The 11,668-nt window shown below is 38.7% G+C and overlaps 1 protein-coding gene across 1 annotated transcript in view; it reads left to right on the top strand.

Moving 5' to 3' along the window:
- Spag6 (sperm associated antigen 6) overlaps window positions 1-11,668 on the top strand; it is a 57,310-nt gene that overhangs the window by 1,064 nt on the left and 44,578 nt on the right.

The raw sequence follows: 11,668 nt of genomic DNA, 5'->3' as shown, positions 1-11,668 counted from the left end.
AGGGAGGGAGAGGGGGGAGGGAGGGAGAGAGAAAGAGAGAGAGAGGGAGGGAGGGAGGGAGAGAGAGAGGAGAGAGAGAGGAGAGAGAGAGAGAGAGAGGGAGGGAGGGAGGGAGAGAGAGAGGAAAGAGAGAGAAAGAGAGAGAGAGAGAGAGAGGATAGAGAGAGAGAGAGAGAGGATAGAGGTGTTGAGAGAGTTCCTGCTGGTAACCACACAGCTGCCAAGAGTACAAGAGGGCACCAGCCTTGCTCAGAGGACAGCTTTCCACTGGACCCACTGACTGAACTGTAATCTAGATTTTGCTCACTAGGTCTCAAGAAATCCCTAGCTTATAAAATGAGATCTTTAACACTAGTTTAAATGAACACATCATTAAAAATAAATTATGAACACGTTGTCATGGCCACAGTATTTAGACATGTTTGCTCTGTGTTTCTTTGAGGAAACACCTGCTATTTATCAGATAGATATTTCTCTCCTCACTAGAGTTTGCTGTTTGTGGTTGAGACAGGGAGCCATTTATAATGAAGAAAATATGTTTTTAAAAAGTCTTTAAATATCTGTGATGTAAGTGCAGTTGCAGGGAATAATGCAGTCCTCCTATCTAGCTCCCTTCCGTGACATTTTTTTAAGACATTCAGCACATGTATGCTGACACAGAAATTCCTTGATCCTAATTCACATCTTCCCAGTTTTGTTTCTCATGTTTTACTCTATAAACTTTTGCCTCAAGAACCTCTGTCATAGTCAGGATACTTTGACTATTACAAAGATCTTTTGTATTTTCCTTTTTAGGTCTAGAGGAATCAGTGTGTGCAAATGCCTTGCCGCCTTGGTGGTAGTCAGAGGACAGCTTAGGAGGTCAGGTCTCTCCTTCCACCTCATGGGTCCTGGGTATTGGTCCCAGGTTGTCAGGGTTGTCATCAAGGACCTTCACCCACTGAGCCATCATGCCAGCCCTCGAATTGTCCTTTTACAATCACTTCCTGCTGTCCCTAACCCCTGGGCAACCATGGCACTAATATTTGTTTCAAAAATGTTGCCATAGTAGAACTCATTTTGTTCTATAATTGTGTCATGTGGATTTATTTTCTTTATTCTATGTACAAACATTACATCTATTAGGACGTTTTACATTTTAAAAGCAGTTTATTTTTTCTCAGTCCTACTCACTGTACTCTGTGAATGGATGCCTATTGTTTACAAGGATTTACTGTTTGGACACTATGTACACAAGCAAAAAATACTTTTTAAATAAGAAAACATTTAGAAAAAATTAATTCTGAAATATTTAAATGTATATAATACTGAAGATATAGAGTGTCTTTTGGGATTTTAAAGGCAGGTTCCCTCTTCCCTAAGAGGACAAGGTAGAATACATTGTGTTTTTTTTTTCCTCTTAAGACAAGGTTTCAGCTTTGGTGTCTAGGTTGGCCTTGAACTCCCTGTCTCAAGTGATCCTCCTGCTTTCTTCTACCAAGTAACCAGCGTTATGCTCCAAATGTATGAGGAATTTAATTTAAACTAGCTGATTTCATGATTACCAATCTACAAGAGGCACGTGACTCGGACCTGACATTCTACACTTGCTTTTGGTTTGTGAAGAAATAAATACAAAAGAGATTATAGTGGTCCTTCAAAATGATCTACTTTTGATTAGCATCTTAATGTCATGTTAAGGTTTTTTTTTTTGTGGGGGGGAACATTTTAAACATACTTACGTTTACTAAATCTGATAATTCTTTTTAGTAATTTAAAATCATGATTATCCTAGCATGTACATTCCTTTAGTTAAAAATAACCTACAAATTTTCTTTCTTACAAGTCAGTAAGGTTAATATATATTTTCAAGAATATATATTCTTGAAAAAAATCAACATCGATTTTTGAGTGTGGTTGACTCTCATATTACAGGCAAGCTTTCATCAGGCAAGTGCCTTCCCTTTGATATGTATGGTATAGATGCATTTTACTTTTGACTTTGACACATGGACTATGTATCTGGCATATGTACATTTTATTTCTCCATCTCCAACATATTCTTTAATTAGACTTACAGCATAGATCCAGGATTATAGGAGAAACATTTTTCATAGAGGCATAATGAGAAAAGCATAATCCCTTGTTAAGAATTTTAAATCAGGGGCTGGAGAGATGGCTCAGAGGTTAGGAGCACTGGCTGCCCTTCCAGAGGTCCTAAGTTCAATTCCCAGCACCCACATGGTGGCTCACAACCATCCATAATGAGATCTGGTGCATCCTTCTAGCCTGCAGGTGTATGAGCAGACAGGACACTGTATACATAATAAATATATAAATCTTTTAAAAAGAATTTTAAATCATTGTATGTGAAAGGAATATTAAAGATGAAGATTATTATGAACTTTGATGTAAACTGTTTAAAGAAGTTCTCAGTTTACATCTTTAGGTACTAGTGGTCATTAAATAAGAGTGAAACTTGTCAGCCTTTGAGAGCTCCCTGGGAACCACCAGGGGAATTTGAAGGAAGCTCGCCCTGTCAAATCTTAACAGATAAATCCCTGGAGGTGTGAGGGATGGGGCTGATAGTAAATTTAAGCTGGTCTCTTTGGGAGCTTTAGGCTTCTCTTGTTCTAAAAAAGTCTTATCAAACCAGAGCTCTTTAAAAGTATACAGAGAAAAGTCTAGAGACCCCTAGGTACTGAGAACCAAGATAGCAGTTCAAAGAATTGGACTGATAATCTGCCTGGATCAGGACAGTTCCACAGAGCACTGTGATATACTGACTGAGAAGCAGAAGGAAACAAGAGGTGTATTTGCTATCTGTTGGTTGATTTTAAGTCTATGATGAATACTTTATTCTTTCATTTTGGCTTAGGTCATACTTCGTATGAAGTTCTTTTTCAGTGGAGCAAAAACTGGGATATCTGCTGAACAGCTGTGTTGGTCCTAGGAGAAGCCTATGCTATGTTCTGGAAAGAATGCTGGCTTTGCCTAAGAGCCAATGGGATGGCCTATGAGGATACAAGCTAGGATACTCCAGTTTTCAAAGAGGAGTGTTGGCTTTGCCGTCTGCCTTATGCTTCCTGCCATGATGATCATTATTTTTTGAAGATTTATCTAATTTTGTGTATGTGAGTGTTTTACCTGCATATATGTATTCTGTGCACCATGTGTAGAACTCCTGAGAATCATCTGGAACTGGAATCGTGGATGCTTGTAAGCAACAAGAGCTCCTAACCACTGAGTCATCTCTCCAACCCTCAATGTTAAATTCCTGGCTTGTTTGCGTTCTTTCAAAAGTATTGGTATTGTAAATGTGAGCATCTCTAGAAAGAATAATCTCTGCCCACTCTTCTAAACATTCTGTTTTATGCCTGTCAAGACAGTCATTGTCAAAAGAATGTGTGGACTACATTGTTTTTCCATAGAAATGTTTTTATAGCAACAGGCATCTTGTAAAAGTTATCCAGGCTGGCCTTGAACTCACTATGTATATTAGGCTTCTCTGGAACTCATAATCCTCCTGCCCCAGCTCTGAGTGCTGGGATACCACCACTCAGGCATATAACCTGAAAATGTTTTTTTTAACAATACTAAAGTCTAATTTTAAAATGAAATAGATATCTGTCATTGAAGACATTGGCCATCTTGTTGAATTTATCAAAAGATACAGTTATTTATCCTACAATTACTTGTTATTTATTATGTTATTAAGTTAGCTACTCTATATGATATTTCTGGTAAAAATTGTTCCTCTTTATTTTGTAAAATATTCTCCCTCTTCTCTTGATGACTGAAAACTTCTGTTTAGTCCTCAAGCACGATACTAGCCTACATTTCTGATTTCAGTTATCAGTCAGCCCCCCAATACAAAGCTATTGTCATCATTTTAAACATACCATTTTTGTGTGAGCTATGGATTGAACCCAGGGCCTCTAACATGTTAAGTATATAGTGTACCGTGTATACACATCTTTTAAAGTCTCTAACATGCATACAAAGACAGTAAACTGTCTAAATAGTTTAGGGAAAGTGTGTGAAATAAAGAATTAATTCTGTGAAGATAGTATGTGTGTATGTGTTTGAACTGCTTCACAAATATCTTCTCTGCAGATATTACCCAAGAATCATGTAGTAGAAGCAAGTCCTCTGGTATAGCTCTTTTAACTTAACATTCTGCCTTCTCCCTAATATTTTAATCATCCAAAATTAAATAATTAATTAAATAATCTTTCATAAGAGACAACACTTTAGTAAAAGAAGACAAGATAAAAATCAACTTTCAGCTGTCCACATGACTTTCAGATTATACAGAACTGTAATCATTTGAATGATTCTTTTCAGTATGGTGTGATTTTTAAGGGGTGGAACAGTTTAAATGGCCAATAACAGTTCCTTTAAGTTTTAAAAATATATAGTTACATTATTGCTATAACTATCATTGTATACCTAATATGAAAATAACTACCAGCAAATTTTTTTTTAATTTTGCTTTTAACTAAAGTTTATCTGAAAGAAGAGAAAGTTGTACACTAGTCTGCACAGTTGATTCTGTTGCCATTAGTGAACATTTATTGCATGCACAGGATCATATGGACACAGAACATGCACGCTGGTCATGAAAACATTAAAAGGATCAGTTTTTGCTCTTCTGTGGCGTGTTTGCTAATGGATATAGATTGTAATATGTGATATGTATTATAGTTATATATTGTTATGTATATCACATAATATATAATAACTACATATTACTATTGTTATATATCTATATATTACTATTTATTTGAAGGACACCTAAATCAAGATTTGGGTATGAGGGGTTCTGTATTATGGGATGCATCTTGGTGTAGGTATTACCTCTGTTGAATTTTTGAAAGTTAGTCAGATGTAACTGCTTTTATGCAGCGGAAACATTATGTGTAAAGACAAGAAGGCACGGGAAAAAGTGGTGCCAAGCAGAAAAGGTCAGTGTTGAGGTATGGCTGGAGCTTGGGTGCAAGGGCCAGGACTGGAGTCAATTGAAGCTGGGGGGAAAGAAGGCCTACTTGCAGAGTTGGGGTTTCTCCCGAAATAAAGGCAAAGCCATCTCAAGGCTTCAGGTGAAGGAATGATTGAGTCAGTGTTGTTCTTGGGAGCGTGGTTTTAGGTTAGCATGGAGAATAGTTTGGCAGGGGTTGATAGCACCAGGAAGAAGAGCCTGTGTCCTGCTGCAGTGGTTGGGTTTGCTAAGAGCCCTGGAAGGGGGATGTGCACAGTAGGGCAGGGCAGGTGAGGACAAGGATGGGCTGAGAGGTGACTCCTAGAAGTCCTGTTGCCGGAATACACCTGCACTGGATAGAAACGGAGGACACACAGAAGCAGAAGGATTGGCTCCTCCCTCTCTAACACTGTGGAGGACCAAGTGTCTGATGTGGTGAGCTGCTTGGAGACAGAGTGGAGCTTAGCTGGAAAGAGGTTTAAACACACGAAACTTACATATTTATTTGAAAACTATATAAAAGCCCATTTAATGTTTGCTCATACAATTATAAACATGTTCTAATCACTTTGTCTACAATATAATACAATTTAATTGGAAGTAGCTTTTTGTTTGGTTTTTGAGACAGTTTTTTTTAACAGCCCTGGTTGTCCTGAAATTCACTCTGTAGACCAGGCTGGCCTCGAACTCGCAAAGATTCACCTGCTTCTTCCTCCTGAGTGCTGGGATTAAAGGTGTGGCTGGAAATAATTTTTTAATGTGGTGTTAGGGATTGAGTCCAGAGCCCTACACACGCATTCTACCCTGAAATCACTTGTGTGTTCTCTTTTGAAACCTCATGGACAGATGGTAGTGGTGTAGATCAAGAGTGAGATAGATACACTAGAAAAATGAGGGGAGCTTTCATTTAATATAGCGATCATAGAAGATAATTATAGCAATGCTAATGGCAGAATAATATGAATGAAACAGACTGAGCCCTTTGGTGTCCTCTGTAGACTTAACACATGAGTCACTTTTCATTGGCTGGCAGACTATGACTGATGATAGGAGAAACAGAAAAATAGGTCGGTGTTGTAACTGGTATCTGCCTCAAGTTTGAAATGAGGATTTAGTGGGTTGCTATCTGCTTGTTTCTTAGGGAGACACTTGATACATGATAAGACCGAGTTTGTTAAATAAGAAATACATTTGTAATACCTTCTGCTGAAAAAGAATGCTTAAAAGAAATCCCACACTAGCTCAGAATTGAGAAAATAGACATTGGATTATGGAACACACACACACACACACACACACACACACGGTTATTTATTTAGGGGTAGACTCACAAATCAGAATCCTCTGCTGGAATGGAGAACAGAAACCGAATCCCACAGCTGGAAAAGAGGCTGTACATATGCTTTACATTGGCATAAATAGTATAAGAAGCCATACCCCAGTGGGCGGGTAACTACTGGTTGTAGGATTTCTTACAGCACCTCCCCCTTTTGTTTAAATAGGAGAGTTCTAAGCCTAATGCAAAATTATATACAATAAGAACAAATATATTCAATAATTATCCTATCCTAACTAGCTTGTCTTGTATAATAAATAACTTGGCCAAGTCACGAGAGGAAAATAACTACAACTACCTAGTCTTCACCCCATTGAAGATCCGAGAAGATCTGCCTTCTCAGAAGAGTCAGTAGATGTTCAGTGAGTGTCTATGACCTCTGTCCCACCTTCCCAAGTCTCCCACTTCGACAGTGACACCAGGTGTGGCAGTCCTCCTCTCAGTGCTGATTCACGATGAAGCACCAAGATCTCAGAATGCCTTACAGCCAATGAGAATAAATACAAAAGGTGAAAATGGCGAAATTTGCTCCTAACAGTTCCTCAACCAGTCGCCATCACAGGTACTCCATGTGAAAACAGTATGCACTTTGGAGCTGTTCTGACTTAAATGGCGAGACTTCCTGTGCTGCAGGGCCATAGCATCTTAAATCACAATAGGCTCTGTGACTAGGACAGAGCAACTAGTACTAAGTTATGTGTATAATAAAACTATGGCAAATTTACTAGCGTTTATGAATAATCAAATGCACTTTTAGTGGTCAGAGGTAATAATCCTAAAGGTCAGAAGAAACTCACAATTTTTAAAATGCAAGAAAGAGTTAAAAACAAGCTGTGTGTGGCCTCTGCTGCTACCTGAGACCATGTTGATGTCCATGGCCTTGGTTACCACACAAGGCCATGTAGATGTCCGTGGTCCATGCTGGCCTGTGCTGCAACCAAGGGCTATGTTGACGGCCTGGTCTGTCCTGCTGCTGGAGGTGATATGCATGTCTGCCATCTGTGTGACCACCGGTGGTCGTGGTGATGCCGTGGTTTGTACTGCCACTGGAGACCATGCTGAGGTCCGTGCTGATGCCACTGGAGACCATGCTGAGGTCCGTGCTGATGCCAGAGGCCATGAGGATGTCTGTGGTCCATGTTGCCGCTGACTGTAAAGGGGAAGGCAGCTTCTTTTGCAGTGGTACTGATGACTGCAGACCCACAGCTGAGAATGGGATGTGAGGCTTGTGTTGTGGGATATTTGTAGATTGTGTGAAGCTGGGAATGTGGGTGTGTGTTATCTAGACTGCTTCCTGCTATCTGAGGGCAATGGCATCTATAGGGAACCCTGAGAAAATTGGGAAATGATCACGTCCTGGAAGAACTAGCTGTATTATTTTTTGTTTAGTCTCTGTGTAATGGGAGAACATGGGGGCTTATCCGAAGTCCTGGCTGGAGTATGTGATGCTGGGCTATCTCAGCCAGCAGCTTTGAAGTTGTTCTGGATGTAGAGTTTTGAGGAAACTGCAGCAGATGCATTCTGAGAAACTGGATCACCTGGACTACTTGGCTTCATTGGTGTTTTATTCATTTTTCTTTCTGAAAGCACACAAACTTGTATCAGCATTAACACAAGTATGGAATGTGTGGTGTGCACAAGTCACATGTGACTGATGATTTTTTTGTTGTTGTTCTATGAGTAGGTAAAAGACATCTGTCAACTTTATAAGTCTGTTTGGACTGTATCACCAAGATGTAATATAGATCTCTATCTATGTTATATGAAAAGATGGCATGCAAGTCATGAGAACTCTGTATCCAACAAGATTGATTTCAGAGCTGTTCCTGTGTTGAGGGATCAGAATGTGTCACCTCTCCTGTAGTCTTTCTTGGCTTTCCCTATCATGTCTGCAGCCAAGATCCTCAGGAGGTCTCTCCCATCAAAGCTGATCTTTATTAATTTACAAGAGAACCATAACTTTTTTCTTTCTGTGGAAATAAAGTCATAAGCTCTCTCAAATATACTTTCTGACTTCCATTTTGCAGTTAAGATGTTCTTAAAATATATAGGTTTAGCTGGGCTGTGGTGGTGCACACCTTTAATCCCAGCACTCAGGAGGCAAAGACAGGTGGATCTCTGTGAGTTCAAGGCCAGCCTGGTCAAAAAGTGAGTTTTAGGACAGGCTGCAAAGCTACATAGAGAAACCCTGTCTTGAAAATCCAAGTATATGTGTGTGTGTGTGTGTGTGTGTGTGTGTGTATCGGTGTGTATGTGTATTCCATAATCCAATGTCTCTCAGCAGCTATTGTTTTTGTGTACATTAACATTTAAAAAATTCAAAGTCAACAAAGCATCATACAGGATCCAGACACCCTGTTATTTTCTATCTTTATGTGGCTTATTTTTTATACTAATTTGCTTTCTCTTTAAAGACTGTATTATTTTTAAACTATTTATTTATATTTTTTGTTTTTTGAGACAGGGTTTCTATGTAGTTTTGAAGCCTATCCTGGGACTTGCTCTGTAGATCAGGCTGGCCTTGAACTCACAGTGATCTGCCTGTGTCTTCCTCCTGAGTGCTGGGATTAAAGGTCTGCGCCACCACTGCCTGGCAACTATTTATTTTTCCTATGACTGTCTATACCCATTTTTTCTTTCTTCAGCATCTAAGCATATCTTTAAGCATATTTTACCTTTTTAGAGGTTTTCTGTGTCTGTAGCTGGCCTTTCTTAAGTGCCTGTGGCATTCTCTGACTATGTGAGACAAATCTCAAACTGCCATGTCAGCTGCCACGAGGCTCAGCCTAGCACATGGCCCTGGTGCACGGTGCAGTCAATGGCTGGAGCCGCAGCTCTGTATACTGCTGAGCCCTGGCTTGCCTGAGAGACTGCAGGACTAGGAATCCACATCCGGCTCCTTGTCCAGAACTCTTCTTAGCTTTCTCAGGCCCTATGTTTGGATAGTTGAGCCTTCATATTAGATGCCATATGTAGTCAGATCTTTGGGCAGCCAGCTCACAAATAATGACATGAGACTTCTTATGAATTATAAAAGCTCTCCCTATAGCTTAGGTTTGTTCCTAACTAGCTCCTCTAACTTAAATTAACCCATTTCTATTAATCTATGTTCTACCTTGTGGCATTACCTCTCTTCCATCTTGTACTCCTGTTTCCTCTCTGTGACTTCTGGCTTCTCTTGCATGCCTAGAATCCTTCTCTTCCTTTCTCCCTCCAGAAATGCTCTACCTCCTGCCTAGCTATTGCTCATTCAGCTTTTTATCACACCAGTCACAGAAATACACTGTCCACAGTGTACAAACATCCTACAACATTTCTCCCTTTTTGTCTAGATAGAAAGGAATGGTTTTAACTCTCACATAGTAAAACTATATACAATAAGAACAATTATCAGAGAATTATATGTATAATGTTTAATCCATCTACATTTGGCAAATTAGGAGAAAGTACTGCATTATCTATCCTATCTTAGTCCAAACTACTTAAGCTACTTTCTATCATAACTTGTATTACTTTCCTAAAAAATATCTTTTAAACCTTAAAACTTCTTAACCAACTTAAGCTTTTATGTTTTTCAGCCTTAAAACTTGGCAACTTTTATGTAAGTTTCTTTCCTGAATTTGTTAACAAGGAAAACTGTAAAACTATAACTGTCTAGTCTTCAATTCTACCAAGGACCCGAAAAGGACATAATATTACCTGAATAAACAGGAAGTGTAGAGCAAACAATGTCCAAAACTATAGAAATGACAGAAATAGATGGCTGCCTGGGAAGTCACCCAAAGTTCCTCGGCAACATTGGGGGGATCCAGCCTACAGGCCTAGAATATTTGACAGACTTTTCTATGAGGCAGGAATTTTGAAGGCCTGTCTTGCCTTGTCTTGTCAAAGTTTGGTAGTTGCTTTCTTTTGTGTCCTGCTTGTCCAGTTTGGACAGCATACTGTCAGCAGTCAAGGCCAGGGCATGTTTTATTTTATTTATTATTATTTTTTTCAGCTCACTTTTGGCACAAAGAAAGAAAACTCCATATGGAGGTTCTTCAATGCCTACCTCTTCTCTGAAGTAGATTGGTGCTGCCATGTTGTACTATCTTGAAAAGCCCTTTATTTACTTAAACATTTTAAATGCCATATTATGTGAGTCTTTTAAGTATTTAAAGAAACATTTTGAATGGCATATTATGTGAGTCTTTTAAGTGTTTAAAGACCATCTATCTATTTAAAATATATCTCTGTTCAACCTTGAAAATATACCTAACATGACTGTAGGTTTGATTGCTATAGATGATTAACACTAATCTGTCTTTCTTTAATTATCCTAAATAGCTTTCAAGGACTAAAACTTTACATTACTTTAAATGAGCTGCATAGCTACAAGAGTAGAAACATATATACAGTATAACAAAAATTACCTTAAATTACCTTAAATATGTATCGATATACAAAAATCCATACCAACGTAAAATATTTTAGACCAATAGTTGTTCAAAAGTAGATATGACAATCCACCCTTTTATTCTATCATTTTATACTATATCTCCCCTTTTATTTCCACTCAGAAAGAGATCCCTGGATCTAATCTCCTTTGTCTAACATGACCAATAACAACTTGTGATCAACCTTTCAAAATGGTGACAAACACTCATAACCCATCAAATAACCAAAAATCATCCTCTAGGCTACAGACCAAGCTTTCATAATTAATAAGTCTCCATGTCATTATTGGGAGCTATCTTATGGGACAGAAAAAAGACTAAGTATACTTCTGTGGCAACCTTTCCCCTGCCTCACAAAAGAAAAGAAACAATTTAGACAGGAAGCCATTGAAGAAAACTCTTAAAAATTGTGATAAGGATGCTGAAGTATAGTTGGCTTCTGGTGGGGTGGAAGTGGGGAAGGACTCAGTTTTCTTTAAGGACCTGGCCACAGGAGTTTGACCAAGCTCCAGTGAATACATGGGTAACATAAATTGGATTCTGCTTTTATTGGGAGAGGTCATCACATTGGTGACAGTGGGGTAGACCTGGGAGGACTGGGAAGTGAGTTTGATTGGTTACATTATGTGAAATTTCCAAATAATCAATAAAAACATGTAATGTAGAAAGAAAAAAAACAAGTAAGCATTAAAAAGGCAAATTGTTATAAGAAAATAAAAAAGTGAAGGAAATGAGAGCCTGTTATATATTAATCACTGTTGTGAAATAGTTTCAGTAAAATATAGCCACTTAAATTTAATAGCTTATAGGAGTCAAAATAACAAACCTATTAGAGGGGCTAGAGAGATGGCTCATCAGGTCTTGGGTTAGGTTCTCAGGACCCACATGGTGGCTCAAAACCATCTGTGCCTCCAGTTCCAGGGAATCTGATGCTCC

The sequence above is a fragment of the Arvicola amphibius genome, chromosome 6, assembly GCF_903992535.2.
Source record: "Arvicola amphibius chromosome 6, mArvAmp1.2, whole genome shotgun sequence".
In the NCBI taxonomy this organism is placed as follows: domain Eukaryota; kingdom Metazoa; phylum Chordata; class Mammalia; order Rodentia; family Cricetidae; genus Arvicola; species Arvicola amphibius.
Note: the sequence above shows the minus strand (reverse complement) of the source record. Positions and strands in the feature narration are given on the sequence as shown.